This window comes from Phyllobates terribilis, unplaced genomic scaffold (assembly GCF_046119375.1).
Source record: "Phyllobates terribilis strain yellow unplaced genomic scaffold, ASM4611937v1 Scaffold_134__1_contigs__length_4944459, whole genome shotgun sequence".
NCBI lineage: Eukaryota > Metazoa > Chordata > Amphibia > Anura > Dendrobatidae > Phyllobates > Phyllobates terribilis.
In genome coordinates this window covers 4,832,536-4,856,037 of record NW_027362894.1, presented here as the reverse complement: position 1 = coordinate 4,856,037, position 23,502 = coordinate 4,832,536, and the positions used below count along the sequence as shown (strand labels likewise).

General features: G+C 44.8%; 13 non-coding genes and 2 pseudogenes across 13 annotated transcripts; all 15 read left to right on the top strand.

Moving 5' to 3' along the window:
• Positions 1-193: 193 nt before the first annotated feature.
• LOC141204201 (U2 spliceosomal RNA) lies at positions 194-384 on the top strand. The gene has a single exon (XR_012275170.1). It is a non-coding gene; the product is annotated as a U2 spliceosomal RNA (small nuclear RNA).
• Positions 385-1,499: 1,115 nt separating this feature from the next.
• LOC141204023 (U2 spliceosomal RNA) lies at positions 1,500-1,690 on the top strand. Its single transcript, XR_012274998.1, has one exon. It is a non-coding gene; the product is annotated as a U2 spliceosomal RNA (small nuclear RNA).
• Positions 1,691-2,805: 1,115 nt separating this feature from the next.
• LOC141204022 (U2 spliceosomal RNA) lies at positions 2,806-2,996 on the top strand. Its single transcript, XR_012274997.1, has one exon. It is a non-coding gene; the product is annotated as a U2 spliceosomal RNA (small nuclear RNA).
• A 1,115-nt stretch (positions 2,997-4,111) lies between these two features.
• On the top strand, positions 4,112-4,302 carry LOC141204021 (U2 spliceosomal RNA). The gene has a single exon (XR_012274996.1). It is a non-coding gene; the product is annotated as a U2 spliceosomal RNA (small nuclear RNA).
• A 1,115-nt stretch (positions 4,303-5,417) lies between these two features.
• LOC141204020 (U2 spliceosomal RNA) lies at positions 5,418-5,608 on the top strand. Its single transcript, XR_012274995.1, has one exon. It is a non-coding gene; the product is annotated as a U2 spliceosomal RNA (small nuclear RNA).
• A 1,115-nt stretch (positions 5,609-6,723) lies between these two features.
• LOC141204133 (U2 spliceosomal RNA) lies at positions 6,724-6,914 on the top strand. The gene has a single exon (XR_012275105.1). It is a non-coding gene; the product is annotated as a U2 spliceosomal RNA (small nuclear RNA).
• A 1,115-nt stretch (positions 6,915-8,029) lies between these two features.
• LOC141204018 (U2 spliceosomal RNA) lies at positions 8,030-8,220 on the top strand. Its single transcript, XR_012274993.1, has one exon. It is a non-coding gene; the product is annotated as a U2 spliceosomal RNA (small nuclear RNA).
• Positions 8,221-9,335: 1,115 nt separating this feature from the next.
• Positions 9,336-9,526, top strand: LOC141204132 (U2 spliceosomal RNA). The gene has a single exon (XR_012275104.1). It is a non-coding gene; the product is annotated as a U2 spliceosomal RNA (small nuclear RNA).
• Positions 9,527-10,635: 1,109 nt separating this feature from the next.
• On the top strand, positions 10,636-10,774 carry LOC141204433 (U2 spliceosomal RNA; annotated as a pseudogene).
• Positions 10,775-11,266: 492 nt separating this feature from the next.
• LOC141204258 (U2 spliceosomal RNA) lies at positions 11,267-11,437 on the top strand (annotated as a pseudogene).
• Positions 11,438-12,552: 1,115 nt separating this feature from the next.
• Positions 12,553-12,743, top strand: LOC141204017 (U2 spliceosomal RNA). Its single transcript, XR_012274992.1, has one exon. It is a non-coding gene; the product is annotated as a U2 spliceosomal RNA (small nuclear RNA).
• Positions 12,744-18,918: 6,175 nt separating this feature from the next.
• LOC141204299 (U2 spliceosomal RNA) lies at positions 18,919-19,108 on the top strand. Its single transcript, XR_012275253.1, has one exon. It is a non-coding gene; the product is annotated as a U2 spliceosomal RNA (small nuclear RNA).
• Positions 19,109-20,223: 1,115 nt separating this feature from the next.
• LOC141204016 (U2 spliceosomal RNA) lies at positions 20,224-20,414 on the top strand. Its single transcript, XR_012274991.1, has one exon. It is a non-coding gene; the product is annotated as a U2 spliceosomal RNA (small nuclear RNA).
• Positions 20,415-21,529: 1,115 nt separating this feature from the next.
• On the top strand, positions 21,530-21,720 carry LOC141204015 (U2 spliceosomal RNA). Its single transcript, XR_012274990.1, has one exon. It is a non-coding gene; the product is annotated as a U2 spliceosomal RNA (small nuclear RNA).
• Positions 21,721-22,835: 1,115 nt separating this feature from the next.
• LOC141204014 (U2 spliceosomal RNA) lies at positions 22,836-23,026 on the top strand. The gene has a single exon (XR_012274989.1). It is a non-coding gene; the product is annotated as a U2 spliceosomal RNA (small nuclear RNA).
• The last annotated feature ends 476 nt before the right edge of the window (positions 23,027-23,502 follow it).

Genomic DNA, 23,502 nt, shown 5'->3' with positions numbered 1-23,502 from the left:
CTGTGTTTAAAGAGGTGGAGTTATGCAGATCTAAAACGCGTGGATTGCAGCAGCAGCAAGCCGAAAAGTGCAGGCATGTAAGGGATCTAGAGGTTGACAACATGTCTTCTTAACGGGAGTCCAGGAGCTCATCTCCACAAATGGACTTTTCAGGATCCTTGGGTGGCTCCGTAGTTTGAAACCAATTCTGGTTATCGCTTCTCGGCCTTTTGGCTAAGATCAAGTGTAGTATCTGTTCTTATCAGTTTAATATCTGATACATCCCCTATCTGGGGACCATATATTAAATGGATTTTTAGAACAGGGAGATGGAAAAAAAGCTTGCTCTGTCCACTCCACGCATTGACCTGGTATTGCAGTATCTCCAGGACCGGTGCACCCCTTCTTTAATGCAGTTTCTAAAATCAGAAAGAATTGAATTCAATGTTTTTTGTTCATTTTGCTTGTTTGTCGGATTTTGGGATGGACTCTTTGGCTTTGCTTTTCTTCTCCTCATTGGATTTTTCATGTTCAAAGTTGCAGAAGCCAGATTACAAGCTCATTTTGGTTCAACTTCAGCAACTGTGCATTGCATTGCCATGTAATGTGATGCAATGCTATCTTTCTAGCTCTCCCTTTTTACTTCCTTTTGGATAAACAGACATATTAGGCAAGCATTTTGGAGCTTTCACCTAAATAACTACAGGTGGTGAGATAAGCTGCACAATATAATTGACCTTTCAGTATATTGTTGCACACACACCATCTATTTAGCAAATGCCCTTGTTATCAACAGCAGCCTTTTAAACTCACCTGAGCTAACAGGTATGTGCGCTGGTTACTCTGCTGCGCTTAAAATTTCTTTTTTGGTTTGCTACAATGCCTTTTCTGAAACGTTGTCTCCTTCTGCTGGAACACTGACTTCTTTCATTTAATGCCTGCAGACTATAAAAGAGAACCCAACCCAAAAAGTTTGGTTGATTAGTCTGTGGCATTCTGTTAAACTGTTGCTTATGGCGGTCTCTGTGAGCTTCTCAGCGACATTCAGCCAGCCAGGTATCCTGCCTGCAGTAGATGGAATGTGGCAATGGAACGCTGGCTGCGCGTGTCATAATAGGCTCTGAGCCTTTATATACCTGTGCACAGCAGCAGCCACCTTCAGTCTGCTGCTGGACAGCCAGCAGCAGCAGCAGCAGGAGAGGTATGTAATCAGGAGCCCTCCTGCTAAGGGTAGACAGCTGCTCGTTCCACCCCACCCCCCGCCTTAATTGGTTCTCCTCCCTTCCAACGGTGTTGAGGCGGGTGGGAACAGCAGGGGGTGAAGGTGCTGTGTTTAAAGAGGTGGAGTTATGCAGATCTAAAACGCGTGGATTGCAGCAGCAGCAAGCCGAAAAGTGCAGGCATGTAAGGGATCTAGAGGTTGACAACATGTCTTCTTAACGGGAGTCCAGGAGCTCATCTCCACAAATGGACTTTTCAGGATCCTTGGGTGGCTCCGTAGTTTGAAACCAATTCTGGTTATCGCTTCTCGGCCTTTTGGCTAAGATCAAGTGTAGTATCTGTTCTTATCAGTTTAATATCTGATACGTCCCCTATCTGGGGACCATATATTAAATGGATTTTTAGAACAGGGAGATGGAAAAAGAGCTTGCTCTGTCCACTCCACGCATTGACCTGGTATTGCAGTATCTCCAGGACCGGTGCACCCCTTCTTTAATGCAGTTTCTAAAATCAGAAAGAATTGAATTCAATGTTTTTTGTTCATTTTGCTTGTTTGTCGGATTTTGGGATGGACTCTTTGGCTTTGCTTTTCTTCTCCTCATTGGATTTTTCATGTTCAAAGTTGCAGAAGCCAGATTACAAGCTCATTTTGGTTCAACTTCAGCAACTGTGCATTGCATTGCCATGTAATGTGATGCAATGCTATCTTTCTAGCTCTCCCTTTTTACTTCCTTTTGGATAAACAGACATATTAGGCAAGCATTTTGGAGCTTTCACCTAAATAACTACAGGTGGTGAGATAAGCTGCACAATATAATTGACCTTTCAGTATATTGTTGCACACACACCATCTATTTAGCAAATGCCCTTGTTATCAACAGCAGCCTTTTAAACTCACCTGAGCTAACAGGTATGTGCGCTGGTTACTCTGCTGCGCTTAAAATTTCTTTTTTGGTTTGCTACAATGCCTTTTCTGAAACGTTGTCTCCTTCTGCTGGAACACTGACTTCTTTCATTTAATGCCTGCAGACTATAAAAGAGAACCCAACCCAAAAAGTTTGGTTGATTAGTCTGTGGCATTCTGTTAAACTGTTGCTTATGGCGGTCTCTGTGAGCTTCTCAGCGACATTCAGCCAGCCAGGTATCCTGCCTGCAGTAGATGGAATGTGGCAATGGAACGCTGGCTGCGCGTGTCATAATAGGCTCTGAGCCTTTATATACCTGTGCACAGCAGCAGCCACCTTCAGTCTGCTGCTGGATAGCCAGCAGCAGCAGCAGCAGGAGAGGTATGTAATCAGGAGCCCTCCTGCTAAGGGTAGACAGCTGCTCGTTCCACCCCACCCCCCGCCTTAATTGGTTCTCCTCCCTTCCAACGGTGTTGAGGCGGGTGGGAACAGCAGGGGGTGAAGGTGCTGTGTTTAAAGAGGTGGAGTTATGCAGATCTAAAACGCGTGGATTGCAGCAGCAGCAAGCCGAAAAGTGCAGGCATGTAAGGGATCTAGAGGTTGACAACATGTCTTCTTAACGGGAGTCCAGGAGCTCATCTCCACAAATGGACTTTTCAGGATCCTTGGGTGGCTCCGTAGTTTGAAACCAATTCTGGTTATCGCTTCTCGGCCTTTTGGCTAAGATCAAGTGTAGTATCTGTTCTTATCAGTTTAATATCTGATACGTCCCCTATCTGGGGACCATATATTAAATGGATTTTTAGAACAGGGAGATGGAAAAAGAGCTTGCTCTGTCCACTCCACGCATTGACCTGGTATTGCAGTATCTCCAGGACCGGTGCACCCCTTCTTTAATGCAGTTTCTAAAATCAGAAAGAATTGAATTCAATGTTTTTTGTTCATTTTGCTTGTTTGTCGGATTTTGGGATGGACTCTTTGGCTTTGCTTTTCTTCTCCTCATTGGATTTTTCATGTTCAAAGTTGCAGAAGCCAGATTACAAGCTCATTTTGGTTCAACTTCAGCAACTGTGCATTGCATTGCCATGTAATGTGATGCAATGCTATCTTTCTAGCTCTCCCTTTTTACTTCCTTTTGGATAAACAGACATATTAGGCAAGCATTTTGGAGCTTTCACCTAAATAACTACAGGTGGTGAGATAAGCTGCACAATATAATTGACCTTTCAGTATATTGTTGCACACACACCATCTATTTAGCAAATGCCCTTGTTATCAACAGCAGCCTTTTAAACTCACCTGAGCTAACAGGTATGTGCGCTGGTTACTCTGCTGCGCTTAAAATTTCTTTTTTGGTTTGCTACAATGCCTTTTCTGAAACGTTGTCTCCTTCTGCTGGAACACTGACTTCTTTCATTTAATGCCTGCAGACTATAAAAGAGAACCCAACCCAAAAAGTTTGGTTGATTAGTCTGTGGCATTCTGTTAAACTGTTGCTTATGGCGGTCTCTGTGAGCTTCTCAGCGACATTCAGCCAGCCAGGTATCCTGCCTGCAGTAGATGGAATGTGGCAATGGAACGCTGGCTGCGCGTGTCATAATAGGCTCTGAGCCTTTATATACCTGTGCACAGCAGCAGCCACCTTCAGTCTGCTGCTGGACAGCCAGCAGCAGCAGCAGCAGGAGAGGTATGTAATCAGGAGCCCTCCTGCTAAGGGTAGACAGCTGCTCGTTCCACCCCACCCCCCGCCTTAATTGGTTCTCCTCCCTTCCAACGGTGTTGAGGCGGGTGGGAACAGCAGGGGGTGAAGGTGCTGTGTTTAAAGAGGTGGAGTTATGCAGATCTAAAACGCGTGGATTGCAGCAGCAGCAAGCCGAAAAGTGCAGGCATGTAAGGGATCTAGAGGTTGACAACATGTCTTCTTAACGGGAGTCCAGGAGCTCATCTCCACAAATGGACTTTTCAGGATCCTTGGGTGGCTCCGTAGTTTGAAACCAATTCTGGTTATCGCTTCTCGGCCTTTTGGCTAAGATCAAGTGTAGTATCTGTTCTTATCAGTTTAATATCTGATACGTCCCCTATCTGGGGACCATATATTAAATGGATTTTTAGAACAGGGAGATGGAAAAAGAGCTTGCTCTGTCCACTCCACGCATTGACCTGGTATTGCAGTATCTCCAGGACCGGTGCACCCCTTCTTTAATGCAGTTTCTAAAATCAGAAAGAATTGAATTCAATGTTTTTTGTTCATTTTGCTTGTTTGTCGGATTTTGGGATGGACTCTTTGGCTTTGCTTTTCTTCTCCTCATTGGATTTTTCATGTTCAAAGTTGCAGAAGCCAGATTACAAGCTCATTTTGGTTCAACTTCAGCAACTGTGCATTGCATTGCCATGTAATGTGATGCAATGCTATCTTTCTAGCTCTCCCTTTTTACTTCCTTTTGGATAAACAGACATATTAGGCAAGCATTTTGGAGCTTTCACCTAAATAACTACAGGTGGTGAGATAAGCTGCACAATATAATTGACCTTTCAGTATATTGTTGCACACACACCATCTATTTAGCAAATGCCCTTGTTATCAACAGCAGCCTTTTAAACTCACCTGAGCTAACAGGTATGTGCGCTGGTTACTCTGCTGCGCTTAAAATTTCTTTTTTGGTTTGCTACAATGCCTTTTCTGAAACGTTGTCTCCTTCTGCTGGAACACTGACTTCTTTCATTTAATGCCTGCAGACTATAAAAGAGAACCCAACCCAAAAAGTTTGGTTGATTAGTCTGTGGCATTCTGTTAAACTGTTGCTTATGGCGGTCTCTGTGAGCTTCTCAGCGACATTCAGCCAGCCAGGTATCCTGCCTGCAGTAGATGGAATGTGGCAATGGAACGCTGGCTGCGCGTGTCATAATAGGCTCTGAGCCTTTATATACCTGTGCACAGCAGCAGCCACCTTCAGTCTGCTGCTGGACAGCCAGCAGCAGCAGCAGCAGGAGAGGTATGTAATCAGGAGCCCTCCTGCTAAGGGTAGACAGCTGCTCGTTCCACCCCACCCCCCGCCTTAATTGGTTCTCCTCCCTTCCAACGGTGTTGAGGCGGGTGGGAACAGCAGGGGGTGAAGGTGCTGTGTTTAAAGAGGTGGAGTTATGCAGATCTAAAACGCGTGGATTGCAGCAGCAGCAAGCCGAAAAGTGCAGGCATGTAAGGGATCTAGAGGTTGACAACATGTCTTCTTAACGGGAGTCCAGGAGCTCATCTCCACAAATGGACTTTTCAGGATCCTTGGGTGGCTCCGTAGTTTGAAACCAATTCTGGTTATCGCTTCTCGGCCTTTTGGCTAAGATCAAGTGTAGTATCTGTTCTTATCAGTTTAATATCTGATACGTCCCCTATCTGGGGACCATATATTAAATGGATTTTTAGAACAGGGAGATGGAAAAAGAGCTTGCTCTGTCCACTCCACGCATTGACCTGGTATTGCAGTATCTCCAGGACCGGTGCACCCCTTCTTTAATGCAGTTTCTAAAATCAGAAAGAATTGAATTCAATGTTTTTTGTTCATTTTGCTTGTTTGTCGGATTTTGGGATGGACTCTTTGGCTTTGCTTTTCTTCTCCTCATTGGATTTTTCATGTTCAAAGTTGCAGAAGCCAGATTACAAGCTCATTTTGGTTCAACTTCAGCAACTGTGCATTGCATTGCCATGTAATGTGATGCAATGCTATCTTTCTAGCTCTCCCTTTTTACTTCCTTTTGGATTAACAGACATATTAGGCAAGCATTTTGGAGCTTTCACCTAAATAACTACAGGTGGTGAGATAAGCTGCACAATATAATTGACCTTTCAGTATATTGTTGCACACACACCATCTATTTAGCAAATGCCCTTGTTATCAACAGCAGCCTTTTAAACTCACCTGAGCTAACAGGTATGTGCGCTGGTTACTCTGCTGCGCTTAAAATTTCTTTTTTGGTTTGCTACAATGCCTTTTCTGAAACGTTGTCTCCTTCTGCTGGAACACTGACTTCTTTCATTTAATGCCTGCAGACTATAAAAGAGAACCCAACCCAAAAAGTTTGGTTGATTAGTCTGTGGCATTCTGTTAAACTGTTGCTTATGGCGGTCTCTGTGAGCTTCTCAGCGACATTCAGCCAGCCAGGTATCCTGCCTGCAGTAGATGGAATGTGGCAATGGAACGCTGGCTGCGCGTGTCATAATAGGCTCTGAGCCTTTATATACCTGTGCACAGCAGCAGCCACCTTCAGTCTGCTGCTGGACAGCCAGCAGCAGCAGCAGCAGGAGAGGTATGTAATCAGGAGCCCTCCTGCTAAGGGTAGACAGCTGCTCGTTCCACCCCACCCCCCGCCTTAATTGGTTCTCCTCCCTTCCAACGGTGTTGAGGCGGGTGGGAACAGCAGGGGGTGAAGGTGCTGTGTTTAAAGAGGTGGAGTTATGCAGATCTAAAACGCGTGGATTGCAGCAGCAGCAAGCCGAAAAGTGCAGGCATGTAAGGGATCTAGAGGTTGACAACATGTCTTCTTAACGGGAGTCCAGGAGCTCATCTCCACAAATGGACTTTTCAGGATCCTTGGGTGGCTCCGTAGTTTGAAACCAATTCTGGTTATCGCTTCTCGGCCTGTTGGCTAAGATCAAGTGTAGTATCTGTTCTTATCAGTTTAATATCTGATACGTCCCCTATCTGGGGACCATATATTAAATGGATTTTTAGAACAGGGAGATGGAAAAAGAGCTTGCTCTGTCCACTCCACGCATTGACCTGGTATTGCAGTATCTCCAGGACCGGTGCACCCCTTCTTTAATGCAGTTTCTAAAATCAGAAAGAATTGAATTCAATGTTTTTTGTTCATTTTGCTTGTTTGTCGGATTTTGGGATGGACTCTTTGGCTTTGCTTTTCTTCTCCTCATTGGATTTTTCATGTTCAAAGTTGCAGAAGCCAGATTACAAGCTCATTTTGGTTCAACTTCAGCAACTGTGCATTGCATTGCCATGTAATGTGATGCAATGCTATCTTTCTAGCTCTCCCTTTTTACTTCCTTTTGGATAAACAGACATATTAGGCAAGCATTTTGGAGCTTTCACCTAAATAACTACAGGTGGTGAGATAAGCTGCACAATATAATTGACCTTTCAGTATATTGTTGCACACACACCATCTATTTAGCAAATGCCCTTGTTATCAACAGCAGCCTTTTAAACTCACCTGAGCTAACAGGTATGTGCGCTGGTTACTCTGCTGCGCTTAAAATTTCTTTTTTGGTTTGCTACAATGCCTTTTCTGAAACGTTGTCTCCTTCTGCTGGAACACTGACTTCTTTCATTTAATGCCTGCAGACTATAAAAGAGAACCCAACCCAAAAAGTTTGGTTGATTAGTCTGTGGCATTCTGTTAAACTGTTGCTTATGGCGGTCTCTGTGAGCTTCTCAGCGACATTCAGCCAGCCAGGTATCCTGCCTGCAGTAGATGGAATGTGGCAATGGAACGCTGGCTGCGCGTGTCATAATAGGCTCTGAGCCTTTATATACCTGTGCACAGCAGCAGCCACCTTCAGTCTGCTGCTGGACAGCCAGCAGCAGCAGCAGCAGGAGAGGTATGTAATCAGGAGCCCTCCTGCTAAGGGTAGACAGCTGCTCGTTCCACCCCACCCCCCGCCTTAATTGGTTCTCCTCCCTTCCAACGGTGTTGAGGCGGGTGGGAACAGCAGGGGGTGAAGGTGCTGTGTTTAAAGAGGTGGAGTTATGCAGATCTAAAACGCGTGGATTGCAGCAGCAGCAAGCCGAAAAGTGCAGGCATGTAAGGGATCTAGAGGTTGACAACATGTCTTCTTAACGGGAGTCCAGGAGCTCATCTCCACAAATGGACTTTTCAGGATCCTTGGGTGGCTCCGTAGTTTGAAACCAATTCTGGTTATCGCTTCTCGGCCTTTTGGCTAAGATCAAGTGTAGTATCTGTTCTTATCAGTTTAATATCTGATACGTCCCCTATCTGGGGACCATATATTAAATGGATTTTTAGAACAGGGAGATGGAAAAAGAGCTTGCTCTGTCCACTCCACGCATTGACCTGGTATTGCAGTATCTCCAGGACCGGTGCACCCCTTCTTTAATGCAGTTTCTAAAATCAGAAAGAATTGAATTCAATGTTTTTTGTTCATTTTGCTTGTTTGTCGGATTTTGGGATGGACTCTTTGGCTTTGCTTTTCTTCTCCTCATTGGATTTTTCATGTTCAAAGTTGCAGAAGCCAGATTACAAGCTCATTTTGGTTCAACTTCAGCAACTGTGCATTGCATTGCCATGTAATGTGATGCAATGCTATCTTTCTAGCTCTCCCTTTTTACTTCCTTTTGGATAAACAGACATATTAGGCAAGCATTTTGGAGCTTTCACCTAAATAACTACAGGTGGTGAGATAAGCTGCACAATATAATTGACCTTTCAGTATATTGTTGCACACACACCATCTATTTAGCAAATGCCCTTGTTATCAACAGCAGCCTTTTAAACTCACCTGAGCTAACAGGTATGTGCGCTGGTTACTCTGCTGCGCTTAAAATTTCTTTTTTGGTTTGCTACAATGCCTTTTCTGAAACGTTGTCTCCTTCTGCTGGAACACTGACTTCTTTCATTTAATGCCTGCAGACTATAAAAGAGAACCCAACCCAAAAAGTTTGGTTGATTAGTCTGTGTCATTCTGTTAAACTGTTGCTTATGGCGGTCTCTGTGAGCTTCTCAGCGACATTCAGCCAGCCAGGTATCCTGCCTGCAGTAGATGGAATGTGGCAATGGAACGCTGGCTGCGCGTGTCATAATAGGCTCTGAGCCTTTATATACCTGTGCACAGCAGCAGCCACCTTCAGTCTGCTGCTGGACAGCCAGCAGCAGCAGCAGCAGGAGAGGTATGTAATCAGGAGCCCTCCTGCTAAGGGTAGACAGCTGCTCGTTCCACCCCACCCCCCGCCTTAATTGGTTCTCCTCCCTTCCAACGGTGTTGAGGCGGGTGGGAACAGCAGGGGGTGAAGGTGCTGTGTTTAAAGAGGTGGAGTTATGCAGATCTAAAACGCGTGGATTGCAGCAGCAGCAAGCCGAAAAGTGCAGGCATGTAAGGGATCTAGAGGTTGACAACATGTCTTCTTAACGGGAGTCCAGGAGCTCATCTCCACAAATGGACTTTTCAGGATCCTTGGGTGGCTCCGTAGTTTGAAACCAATTCTGGTTATCGCTTCTCGGCCTGTTGGCTAAGATCAAGTGTAGTATCTGTTCTTATCAGTTTAATATCTGATACGTCCCCTATCTGGGGACCATATATTAAATGGATTTTTAGAACAGGGAGATGGAAAAAGAGCTTGCTCTGTCCACTCCACGCATTGACCTGGTATTGCAGTATCTCCAGGACCGGTGCACCCCTTCTTTAATGCAGTTTCTAAAATCAGAAAGAATTGAATTCAATGTTTTTTGTTCATTTTGCTTGTTTGTCGGATTTTGGGATGGACTCTTTGGCTTTGCTTTTCTTCTCCTCATTGGATTTTTCATGTTCAAAGTTGCAGAAGCCAGATTACAAGCTCATTTTGGTTCAACTTCAGCAACTGTGCATTGCATTGCCATGTAATGTGATGCAATGCTATCTTTCTAGCTCTCCCTTTTTACTTCCTTTTGGATAAACAGACATATTAGGCAAGCATTTTGGAGCTTTCACCTAAATAACTACAGGTGGTGAGATAAGCTGCACAATATAATTGACCTTTCAGTATATTGTTGCACACACACCATCTATTTAGCAAATGCCCTTGTTATCAACAGCAGCCTTTTAAACTCACCTGAGCTAACAGGTATGTGCGCTGGTTACTCTGCTGCGCTTAAAATTTCTTTTTTGGTTTGCTACAATGCCTTTTCTGAAACGTTGTCTCCTTCTGCTGGAACACTGACTTCTTTCATTTAATGCCTGCAGACTATAAAAGAGAACCCAACCCAAAAAGTTTGGTTGATTAGTCTGTGGCATTCTGTTAAACTGTTGCTTATGGCGGTCTCTGTGAGCTTCTCAGCGACATTCAGCCAGCCAGGTATCCTGCCTGCAGTAGATGGAATGTGGCAATGGAACGCTGGCTGCGCGTGTCATAATAGGCTCTGAGCCTTTATATACCTGTGCACAGCAGCAGCCACCTTCAGTCTGCTGCTGGACAGCCAGCAGCAGCAGGAGAGGTATGTAATCAGGAGCCCTCCTGCTAAGGGTAGACAGCTGCTCGTTCCACCCCACCCCCCGCCTTAATTGGTTCTCCTCCCTTCCAACGGTGTTGAGGCGGGTGGGAACAGCAGGGGGTGAAGGTGCTGTGTTTAAAGAGGTGGAGTTATGCAGATCTAAAACGCGTGGATTGCAGCAGCAGCAAGCCGAAAAGTGCAGGCATGTAAGGGATCTAGAGGTTGACAACATGTCTTCTTAACGGGAGTCCAGGAGCTCATCTCCACAAATGGACTTTTCAGGATCCTTGGGTGGCTCCGTAGTTTGAAACCAATTCTGGTTATCGCTTCTCGGCCTTTTGGCTAAGATCAAGTGTAGTATCTGATTTGCACAGCGCCTGTTGACTGCCCTTGAGGACGACCTGAGGAACTCTGTCCCCAGGGCGAGCCTATCGCACCATTCTGTGCTTTATGGACTCTTCCCTGGGGTTCATACCGTCGGAGCCATCCAGGAGGCTTGGCACCTTATGAACTGCTTCAAGGATGCCGTTTGGGTCGCCAGGAACCGGCTCATCTTGAGGAGGGAGAGGATGTCCATCCAGGACTGCCGCAGGCTGATCCACAGCCTGCTCAGAGACTATTCCATCGAGGACGGTCCGGAGGACGAGGATGAGGACTAAACCCCTCCTCCCCCTCTCCCCTTATGTGTCTTGTCTTTCAATAAAGCTTCGGGCCTGTGATTTTCCCCTCCCCATCCCCTTTTTCCCAATCCCCATCCCTTATCACGGTTCGTCGTACTGTATTGATTGACATGCTTTTTCTTTCAGATTGAGTGTTTTGTGTAGCATAGGGGTGTGATGTGTCTAGTTAGTGCGTCGTATCCTCATGCTATGTAAATATGATGTAGAATTCTGGGTGTACTGGGCTGCGGCACTGTACACTGTCTGTTAACTTATTTTTAGTGCTAATAAAAGATATATTCAATCAAAAAATCTGTTCTTATCAGTTTAATATCTGATACGTCCCCTATCTGGGGACCATATATTAAATGGATTTTTAGAACAGGGAGATGGAAAAAGAGCTTGCTCTGTCCACTCCACGCATTGACCTGGTATTGCAGTATCTCCAGGACCGGTGCACCCCTTCTTTAATGCAGTTTCTAAAATCAGAAAGAATTGAATTCAATGTTTTTTGTTCATTTTGCTTGTTTGTCGGATTTTGGGATGGACTCTTTGGCTTTGCTTTTCTTCTCCTCATTGGATTTTTCATGTTCAAAGTTGCAGAAGCCAGATTACAAGCTCATTTTGGTTCAACTTCAGCAACTGTGCATTGCATTGCCATGTAATGTGATGCAATGCTATCTTTCTAGCTCTCCCTTTTTACTTCCTTTTGGATAAACAGACATATTAGGCAAGCATTTTGGAGCTTTCACCTAAATAACTACAGGTGGTGAGATAAGCTGCACAATATAATTGACCTTTCAGTATATTGTTGCACACACACCATCTATTTAGCAAATGCCCTTGTTATCAACAGCAGCCTTTTAAACTCACCTGAGCTAACAGGTATGTGCGCTGGTTACTCTGCTGCGCTTAAAATTTATTTTTTGGTTTGCTACAATGCCTTTTCTGAAACGTTGTCTCCTTCTGCTGGAACACTGACTTCTTTCATTTAATGCCTGCAGACTATAAAAGAGAACCCAACCCAAAAAGTTTGGTTGATTAGTCTGTGGCATTCTGTTAAACTGTTGCTTATGGCGGTCTCTGTGAGCTTCTCAGCGACATTCAGCCAGCCAGGTATCCTGCCTGCAGTAGATGGAATGTGGCAATGGAACGCTGGCTGCGCGTGTCATAATAGGCTCTGAGCCTTTATATACCTGTGCACAGCAGCAGCCACCTTCAGTCTGCTGCTGGACAGCCAGCAGCAGCAGCAGCAGGAGAGGTATGTAATCAGGAGCCCTCCTGCTAAGGGTAGACAGCTGCTCGTTCCACCCCACCCCCCGCCTTAATTGGTTCTCCTCCCTTCCAACGGTGTTGAGGCGGGTGGGAACAGCAGGGGGTGAAGGTGCTGTGTTTAAAGAGGTGGAGTTATGCAGATCTAAAACGCGTGGATTGCAGCAGCAGCAAGCCGAAAAGTGCAGGCATGTAAGGGATCTAGAGGTTGACAACATGTCTTCTTAACGGGAGTCCAGGAGCTCATCTCCACAAATGGACTTTTCAGGATCCTTGGGTGGCTCCGTAGTTTGAAACCAATTCTGGTTATCGCTTCTCGGCCTTTTGGCTAAGATCAAGTGTAGTATCTGTTCTTATCAGTTTAATATCTGATACGTCCCCTATCTGGGGACCATATATTAAATGGATTTTTAGAACAGGGAGATGGAAAAAGAGCTTGCTCTGTCCACTCCACGCATTGACCTGGTATTGCAGTATCTCCAGGACCGGTGCACCCCTTCTTTAATGCAGTTTCTAAAATCAGAAAGAATTGAATTCAATGTTTTTTGTTCATTTTGCTTGTTTGTCGGATTTTGGGATGGACTCTTTGGCTTTGCTTTTCTTCTCCTCATTGGATTTTTCATGTTCAAAGTTGCAGAAGCCAGATTACAAGCTCATTTTGGTTCAACTTCAGCAACTGTGCATTGCATTGCCATGTAATGTGATGCAATGCTATCTTTCTAGCTCTCCCTTTTTACTTCCTTTTGGATAAACAGACATATTAGGCAAGCATTTTGGAGCTTTCACCTAAATAACTACAGGTGGTGAGATAAGCTGCACAATATAATTGACCTTTCAGTATATTGTTGCACACACACCATCTATTTAGCAAATGCCCTTGTTATCAACAGCAGCCTTTTAAACTCACCTGAGCTAACAGGTATGTGCGCTGGTTACTCTGCTGCGCTTAAAATTTCTTTTTTGGTTTGCTACAATGCCTTTTCTGAAACGTTGTCTCCTTCTGCTGGAACACTGACTTCTTTCATTTAATGCCTGCAGACTATAAAAGAGAACCCAACCCAAAAAGTTTGGTTGATTAGTCTGTGGCATTCTGTTAAACTGTTGCTTATGGCGGTCTCTGTGAGCTTCTCAGCGACATTCAGCCAGCCAGGTATCCTGCCTGCAGTAGATGGAATGTGGCAATGGAACGCTGGCTGCGCGTGTCATAATAGGCTCTGAGCCTTTATATACCTGTGCACAGCAGCAGCCACCTTCAGTCTGCTGCTGGACAGCCAGCAGCAGCAGCAGCAGGAGAGGTATGTAATCAGGAGCCCTCCTGCTAAGGGTAGACAGCTGCTCGTTCCACCCCACCCCCCGCCTTAATTGGTTCTCCTCCCTTCCAACGGTGTTGAGGCGGGTGGGAACAGCAGGGGGTGAAGGTGCTGTGTTTAAAGAGGTGGAGTTATGCAGATCTAAAACGCGTGGATTGCAGCAGCAGCAAGCCGAAAAGTGCAGGCATGTAAGGGATCTAGAGGTTGACAACATGTCTTCTTAACGGGAGTCCAGGAGCTCATCTCCACAAATGGACTTTTCAGGATCCTTGGGTGGCTCCGTAGTTTGAAACCAATTCTGGTTATCGCTTCTCGGCCTTTTGGCACGATCTATCAGGTTTACCTGTGTGGTCTTGCCTGTGAGGTGCTCTTGGTACCCTTTCTCTCGGCCTGGGGGGATCGTTCCTCTTCGGAGGGACTTAACCCCCCTGCTGCTATTGGGAGGAAGGATTAGTCCGGGAGCAACGGGAAGGGATCCCATGAAGGCTTGCGCCTTTCAGAGAGAAGAGTCGGTACGTTCCTGAGTGAAGGATGCCGGCAACGCTCACATATTCATCGGGTGATGCCCGGATGCGGAACACCGTGAGGATTGAAGTTGGAGCAGCATCGAGGATGGAGAAGAATTTGGACTACATCTGCCATAGGATTCTTCTTGGAGTTCTGGAGTTTCGGCGGGAAGACATATTCTGCTTCCAGGACAACGAGTACAAGGGGACATACACCATCACCTTCAAGAGCCAGGGATGCTGTCAGCAACTCGTACAAAAGGTAAACGAGAAAAACTACTTAGATGAGTTGGATGGACTAACCTTTTGTCTCTTGTATGCTTATGACGAGATCCCCATCGTGGTGCATTTCCCGAACCCCTTTGTGGAAGCTGCAGACATCTCGACCTACCTTACCCGCTATTGTGATGATCTGAGATACCTGGGTACTGTGAAGAACGCGGTAGGCTTCTGGTGCGGCAAGAGAAGGTATATGGCCCGTCTAAAGAGGGACCTTAGTGGAGTGGGAGGAATGCTACACCCTCCCTCAACCTTCGTAATCGGTAAGAGCAGAGGCTACTTATTTTATCCTGGAATGCCAGTATGTTGCAGGAACTGTGGACAAATGGGTCATACCCAAACGTCCTGCACGGGCAGGAAAGTAGACCGCTGCAATAATTGCAGCTGTTACGGACATTTAATGAAGGACTGTCCCGCTGGGAGGAAATGTAATCTCTGCGGTGAGGCGGGGCACATGTTCCGAGGATGCCCCAACAGGACCAGGACCAGGACCTACGCAGAAGCTGCATCTTCTGAAGCTGAGCCGATGCGCCCACCGGTCTTCACTGGCAGGCCGGCGTCGGAGGGCGGTTCGAAGGGCGAGAAGGCTGGGATGGAGCAGGGAGCCGGAGGCCCCTCTGGGGCGGCACCTGCATCGAAGTCCCTTAACGATGGGCGGACCTCGCATGGACCGGAGCGGGGGGGTCCTCCTTCTGGGAGGGTATCCTCCGTATCGATGGTTCCCGATACCGATCCTGTTGGGCTGGAGGGTGGTGCCCCTGTGCGGTTGGCTACAGGGGACCACGCAGAGATGGTCTCAGGATCTTCCAGGGCGATTAGCCAGCCAGATGAGGGGGCTTTGCTTCTAGGTGGCGAACATCAGGAAATCTGTGTTGCTGATCTTGTCCTGATGGACCAGTCTCCCCCCCTGGAGGAGGTGGAGGAAGAGGAGGACTGCACCAGTGACCTAGTGGAGTCTGCCCCGAAAAAGAGACGGAATGTCGAATCCCCAGCGTCTCCTGGAATGTGGCTGGGAACCGTGACCTACGAGGGGGCAACCGCCGGCTCACAGAATATCGAGTCGTTTGGGTCTTCTAGCCCGGATGTCCTGGAGCAATTTGATATACAGGGCTTTGAGTCAGGTGTCCTCATGGAAGATCCACCACCCTGACCTATGAATGCCCACAATAAGACTTGTCTCACTGAATGTGAGGTCATTAAAGAGCCCAGTTCGTAGGGCTGCTCTATTCAAGTATTTAGAAACCACTGACTTTGACATATGTTTATTACAGGAATGCGGGATACAACATGCACTAAATTATAATGATATCAAGACAGATTGGAGACTGGGGCCCTCCATCTGGTCTGGCTCCAATGACAACAAGTCAGCGGGGGTGGGCTTCCTCTGTCGTGGGAGAAATATTACTATAAATGCTGTCACAGAAATAGTACCAGGCAGAGTGGTTTTAGTGCATTTTAAATTTAATGGTTTTACCCTACGTGTAATGAATATTTATGCTCCCCCTGATAAGCAAGAGAGAATTAATTTATTTGGGATATTGCCATTGTACTGTACTGGGTCATCTCCCCTGGTCGTAGGGGGTGATTTTAATTGTCTTTGTGCTAGTGAACAACGAGCAGGGGGTGACCCTTTACGCAAATTGGATAAGTCATGTCATCTATTGAAAGATTTTATAACTGATTTTAAATTATGCGATGCGTGGAGGTCACTCCTGCCGACGGACCCTGGTTATACGTGGTCCGGAAGAGGGGTGTCCTCCAGGATCGATTTTATTTTCCTATCAGATGATTTTAACCCTGTAAAATGTGTTTTAACATCAAATATATTTTCTGACCATAAGGGCTTGGAGGTGCATCTAGAATACCGGGATGAACAGAGGGTCAACAGGGGCCTCTGGCGTCTAAGTACTTACCTGCTGGAGGACCCTCTGATTCGACAAGACTTTGGTAAAGCCTATCAAGCCTGGCGGCGACAAAAACCTTCTGATGCCCCTATGGTAACCTGGTGGGAAAATTTGAAAAAAAAAGTCAGAATGTTTTTTATAAAAGCAGGGAGACGTAAAGCTAGAGAGAAAAAAAGATGTTTTAGTGATCTTAACACCAAACTGCAAACACTTTTTAAATTCAAAGAGCTAGGGGTGGAGGTGGGAGATGATATTGCTAGCCTAAAAACTAAAATTCAGAACTGCATAGACACAAAGGGGAAAGAGATTATTTTTAACTCTAGAGTGCAGCACTTGGAGGAGGGGGAGAAGTGCTCTCGCTTCTTCTTCAAAAAAGTCATGGATAAAAGAGAAGTGATCACAAATCTAGAGGGTGAAACATCTATGCAGGGAATGTTGAATGCTACTTTTAACTTTTATAAGCATCTTTTTAGTAAAAAGTGTATAGATGAGTCCTTTTTATCTGATGCTCTTAATGATCTCGATTTTAAGTTAAATTTTACAGACCAGGAGTTTTTAGAACGCGATATTGTTTTAGAGGAATTATTTTATGTTTTTAAAAGTTTCTCTAAGGGTAAAGCACCTGGGTGTGACGGACTACCTGTAGAATTTTACCTTACTTTTTGGGACATTTTAAAAGAGGACCTTTTTATGCTTTTTAAAGAAGTTTTTATTTGTGAACAGTTGCCATTTTCGTGGAGGAGAGGAGTGGTGTCTTTGATATATAAAAAAGGTGACCGCAGTACTCTAGCGAATTGGAGACCCATAACTCTCCTAAATGTTGATTACAAGGTACTTGCTAAGGTGGTTGCAGACCGGCTCAGGAGTGTCATTGCCAAACTAATCCAGCCTGAGCAGGTTTGTAGTGTACCAGGCAGAAGTATTTCAGAGGTTTTAAACGTATTAAGGGATGTAATTTGGTATTCCAGAGACCGGGGTCAAAATGTAGCTCTTTTAGCCCTAGATTTTGAAAAAGCTTTCGATAGAGTCTCTCATAGATTTCTTTTTAGAGTTTTAAAAAGAATGGGTATCCCTAATATGCTTTTAAATTGTATTAAGATTTTATATAAAAATTGTTTTAGTCAAATTTCTCTTAATGGCTTTTTAACAGATGGAGTTCCCCTTGAGTCCGGAGTGAAGCAGGGATGCCCCTTGTCGCCCATCCTGTTCATCTGCGCCATGGAGCCCCTGCTGAGCGCAATAAGGAAAGACAAAGTGATTAGAGGGGTTCCTGTTCCAGGCGGAGGTGGCAGTGATGTGAGAGTCTTTGGCTACATGGATGACGTGACAGTTGTGTGCGTGGACCCTGCTTCCCTCCGGAGGGCGGTGTTGCGCATTGAATTTTTTTCCCAGGCATCCGGGTTTAAACTTAATTTAAATAAATCTGAATGTCTGACTTTGGGATCCTGGGACACCGCCCAACTCCCGCAGCTCACTATAAAACGAGACAATGTAAAAATTCTTGGAGTTGTTTTTAACGAGGAGAATGTGGGAACTCAAAGCTGGGAGAATGTCATAGAAAAAATGTCAAAGAAAATATCATTTTGGGGTTTGAGGTCCCTAACAATGGAGGGGAAAATTTTAATTATAAAATCAGTGTTGTTACCCCTCATACTGTATATAGCTATGGTGTACCCCCCCTCTGATGTTTTAATTAAAAAAATGACTAGGATGATCTTTATGTTTTTATGGAACTCCAAAATGGAAAAATTAAGGCGAGAAATAATGAGGAAGAATAAAATGAACGGCGGAAGGGATGTCCCCGATTTACATATTTATTTGTATTTAAATTATTTCTGCTTTTGTTTCAAACATTTTAATGGTAATAGTGCGCTAAGTTATTTTTTAAAATATACTTGTGGGATGATTTTTAAAAGATGGTTTAAGTTGTCGTTGAATTCCCCTGTTTTACTATGCCCCCCCAAACACCAAGCAATCTTAGAAAAGACTGTTCGATTTTATAGCCTTGGTGATTTTAATATGGACATTTTTAAAGACCGCAAGAAGCTTTTATCTTTTCTGAGGAGGAATGAAGATGTGACCCCCATAGTAAATTTCTCAGAAGAGAGATCGAAGCAAGTTTGGAAGAATGTCTTCAGGAAATTCTTAGCAAATGGACATAAGGACATCGCATGGATGGTGGTCCACCAGTGCCTCCCCACCAGAGAATTTCAACACAGGAGAGGCCTGGTGGCCAGAGCCAAATGCCCCAGAGACTCATGTGTTAATGACGAAACCACCTTGCACCTTATGTGGAATTGCCCATTTGCACAGGAACTTTGGCACAAAGTTGGGATTCTTTTAAAATGGACTTGCGGTTTAAGAGATTTTAACCATGAATATGTTTTATATGGCCTTTTTAAATGTCCGACCCCTCAACAGTATTGTATATGTTGGTGTATGATTAACTGTTTTAAAGACGCCCTTTGGAAGGCACGCAATATTTTACTTTTTAAACGTGATGCTATTTCTGTGAAGGATTGTCTTAAAATTGCTTTTAGCCAGATGTATATTTATTACTTGAGGGATGTCAAATGTATTGGGAGGAGGGATGCTAATCGTATATGGGGTTTTTATGGGTGGAATTCTGTGTTTTAATAATGTACTGTTTGTGTTGTTGTTTTTGATTGTAAACCATCTTTTACGCACTTAATAAATTATGTTGAAACCTGATCTGTTCTTATCAGTTTAATATCTGATACGTCCCCTATCTGGGGACCATATATTAAATGGATTTTTAGAACAGGGAGATGGAAAAAGAGCTTGCTCTGTCCACTCCACGCATTGACCTGGTATTGCAGTATCTCCAGGACCGGTGCACCCCTTCTTTAATGCAGTTTCTAAAATCAGAAAGAATTGAATTCAATGTTTTTTGTTCATTTTGCTTGTTTGTCGGATTTTGGGATGGACTCTTTGGCTTTGCTTTTCTTCTCCTCATTGGATTTTTCATGTTCAAAGTTGCAGAAGCCAGATTACAAGCTCATTTTGGTTCAACTTCAGCAACTGTGCATTGCATTGCCATGTAATGTGATGCAATGCTATCTTTCTAGCTCTCCCTTTTTACTTCCTTTTGGATAAACAGACATATTAGGCAAGCATTTTGGAGCTTTCACCTAAATAACTACAGGTGGTGAGATAAGCTGCACAATATAATTGACCTTTCAGTATATTGTTGCACACACACCATCTATTTAGCAAATGCCCTTGTTATCAACAGCAGCCTTTTAAACTCACCTGAGCTAACAGGTATGTGCGCTGGTTACTCTGCTGCGCTTAAAATTTCTTTTTTGGTTTGCTACAATGCCTTTTCTGAAACGTTGTCTCCTTCTGCTGGAACACTGACTTCTTTCATTTAATGCCTGCAGACTATAAAAGAGAACCCAAACCAAAAAGTTTGGTTGATTAGTCTGTGGCATTCTGTTAAACTGTTGCTTATGGCGGTCTCTGTGAGCTTCTCAGCGACATTCAGCCAGCCAGGTATCCTGCCTGCAGTAGATGGAATGTGGCAATGGAACGCTGGCTGCGCGTGTCATAATAGGCTCTGAGCCTTTATATACCTGTGCACAGCAGCAGCCACCTTCAGTCTGCTGCTGGACAGCCAGCAGCAGCAGCAGCAGGAGAGGTATGTAATCAGGAGCCCTCCTGCTAAGGGTAGACAGCTGCGTGTTCCACCCCACCCCCCGCCTTAATTGGTTCTCCTCCCTTCCAACGGTGTTGAGGCGGGTGGGAACAGCAGGGGGTGAAGGTGCTGTGTTTAAAGAGGTGGAGTTATGCAGATCTAAAACGCGTGGATTGCAGCAGCAGCAAGCCGAAAAGTGCAGGCATGTAAGGGATCTAGAGGTTGACAACATGTCTTCTTAACGGGAGTCCAGGAGCTCATCTCCACAAATGGACTTTTCAGGATCCTTGGGTGGCTCCGTAGTTTGAAACCAATTCTGGTTATCGCTTCTCGGCCTTTTGGCTAAGATCAAGTGTAGTATCTGTTCTTATCAGTTTAATATCTGATACGTCCCCTATCTGGGGACCATATATTAAATGGATTTTTAGAACAGGGAGATGGAAAAAGAGCTTGCTCTGTCCACTCCACGCATTGACCTGGTATTGCAGTATCTCCAGGACCGGTGCACCCCTTCTTTAATGCAGTTTCTATAATCAGAAAGAATTGAATTCAATGTTTTTTGTTCATTTTGCTTGTTTGTCGGATTTTGGGATGGACTCTTTGGCTTTGCTTTTCTTCTCCTCATTGGATTTTTCATGTTCAAAGTTGCAGAAGCCAGATTACAAGCTCATTTTGGTTCAACTTCAGCAACTGTGCATTGCATTGCCATGTAATGTGATGCAATGCTATCTTTCTAGCTCTCCCTTTTTACTTCCTTTTGGATAAACAGACATATTAGGCAAGCATTTTGGAGCTTTCACCTAAATAACTACAGGTGGTGAGATAAGCTGCACAATATAATTGACCTTTCAGTATATTGTTGCACACACACCATCTATTTAGCAAATGCCCTTGTTATCAACAGCAGCCTTTTAAACTCACCTGAGCTAACAGGTATGTGCGCTGGTTACTCTGCTGCGCTTAAAATTTCTTTTTTGGTTTGCTACAATGCCTTTTCTGAAACGTTGTCTCCTTCTGCTGGAACACTGACTTCTTTCATTTAATGCCTGCAGACTATAAAAGAGAACCCAACCCAAAAAGTTTGGTTGATTAGTCTGTGGCATTCTGTTAAACTGTTGCTTATGGCGGTCTCTGTGAGCTTCTCAGCGACATTCAGCCAGCCAGGTATCCTGCCTGCAGTAGATGGAATGTGGCAATGGAACGCTGGCTGCGCGTGTCATAATAGGCTCTGAGCCTTTATATACCTGTGCACAGCAGCAGCCACCTTCAGTCTGCTGCTGGACAGCCAGCAGCAGCAGCAGCAGGAGAGGTATGTAATCAGGAGCCCTCCTGCTAAGGGTAGACAGCTGCTCGTTCCACCCCACCCCCCGCCTTAATTGGTTCTCCTCCCTTCCAACGGTGTTGAGGCGGGTGGGAACAGCAGGGGGTGAAGGTGCTGTGTTTAAAGAGGTGGAGTTATGCAGATCTAAAACGCGTGGATTGCAGCAGCAGCAAGCCGAAAAGTGCAGGCATGTAAGGGATCTAGAGGTTGACAACATGTCTTCTTAACGGGAGTCCAGGAGCTCATCTCCACAAATGGACTTTTCAGGATCCTTGGGTGGCTCCGTAGTTTGAAACCAATTCTGGTTATCGCTTCTCGGCCTTTTGGCTAAGATCAAGTGTAGTATCTGTTCTTATCAGTTTAATATCTGATACGTCCCCTATCTGGGGACCATATATTAAATGGATTTTTAGAACAGGGAGATGGAAAAAGAGCTTGCTCTGTCCACTCCACGCATTGACCTGGTATTGCAGTATCTCCAGGACCGGTGCACCCCTTCTTTAATGCAGTTTCTAAAATCAGAAATAATTGAATTCAATGTTTTTTGTTCATTTTGCTTGTTTGTCGGATTTTGGGATGGACTCTTTGGCTTTGCTTTTCTTCTCCTCATTGGATTTTTCATGTTCAAAGTTGCAGAAGCCAGATTACAAGCTCATTTTGGTTCAACTTCAGCAACTGTGCATTGCATTGCCATGTAATGTGATGCAATGCTATCTTTCTAGCTCTCCCTTTTTACTTCCTTTTGGATAAACAGACATATTAGGCAAGCATTTTGGAGCTTTCACCTAAATAACTACAGGTGGTGAGATAAACTGCACAATATAATTGACCTTTCAGTATATTGTTGCACACACACCATCTATTTAGCAAATGCCCTTGTTATCAACAGCAGCCTTTTAAACTCACCTGAGCTAACAGGTATGTGCGCTGGTTACTCTGCTGCGCTTAAAATTTCTTTTTTGGTTTGCTACAATGCCTTTTCTGAAACGTTGTCTCCTTCTGCTGGAACACTGACTTCTTTCATTTAATGCCTGCAGACTATAAAAGAGAACCCAACCCAAAAAGTTTGGTTGATTAGTCTGTGGCATTCTGTTAAACTGTTGCTTATGGCGGTCTCTGTGAGCTTCTCAGCGACATTCAGCCAGCCAGGTATCCTGCCTGCAGTAGATGGAATGTGGCAATGGAACGCTGGCTGCGCGTGTCATAATAGGCTCTGAGCCTTTATATACCTGTGCACAGCAGCAGCCACCTTCAGTCTGCTGCTGGACAGCCAGCAGCAGCAGCAGCAGGAGAGGTATGTAATCAGGAGCCCTCCTGCTAAGGGTAGACAGCTGCGTGTTCCACCCCACCCCCCGCCTTAATTGGTTCTCCTCCCTTCCAACGGTGTTGAGGCGGGTGGGAACAGCAGGGGGTGAAGGTGCTGTGTTTAAAGAGGTGGAGTTATGCAGATCTAAAACGCGTGGATTGCAGCAGCAGCAAGCCGAAAAGTGCAGGCATGTAAGGGATCTAGAGGTTGACAACATGTCTTCTTAACGGGAGTCCAGGAGCTCATCTCCACAAATGGACTTTTCAGGATCCTTGGGTGGCTCCGTAGTTTGAAACCAATTCTGGTTATCGCTTCTCGGCCTTTTGGCTAAGATCAAGTGTAGTATCTGTTCTTATCAGTTTAATATCTGATACGTCCCCTATCTGGGGACCATATATTAAATGGATTTTTAGAACAGGGAGATGGAAAAAGAGCTTGCTCTGTCCACTCCACGCATTGACCTGGTATTGCAGTATCTCCAGGACCGGTGCACCCCTTCTTTAATGCAGTTTCTATAATCAGAAAGAATTGAATTCAATGTTTTTTGTTCATTTTGCTTGTTTGTCGGATTTTGGGATGGACTCTTTGGCTTTGCTTTTCTTCTCCTCATTGGATTTTTCATGTTCAAAGTTGCAGAAGCCAGATTACAAGCTCATTTTGGTTCAACTTCAGCAACTGTGCATTGCATTGCCATGTAATGTGATGCAATGCTATCTTTCTAGCTCTCCCTTTTTACTTCCTTTTGGATAAACAGACATATTAGGCAAGCATTTTGGAGCTTTCACCTAAATAACTACAGGTGGTGAGATAAGCTGCACAATATAATTGACCTTTCAGTATATTGTTGCACACACACCATCTATTTAGCAAATGCCCTTGTTATCAACAGCAGCCTTTTAAACTCACCTGAGCTAACAGGTATGTGCGCTGGTTACTCTGCTGCGCTTAAAATTTCTTTTTTGGTTTGCTACAAT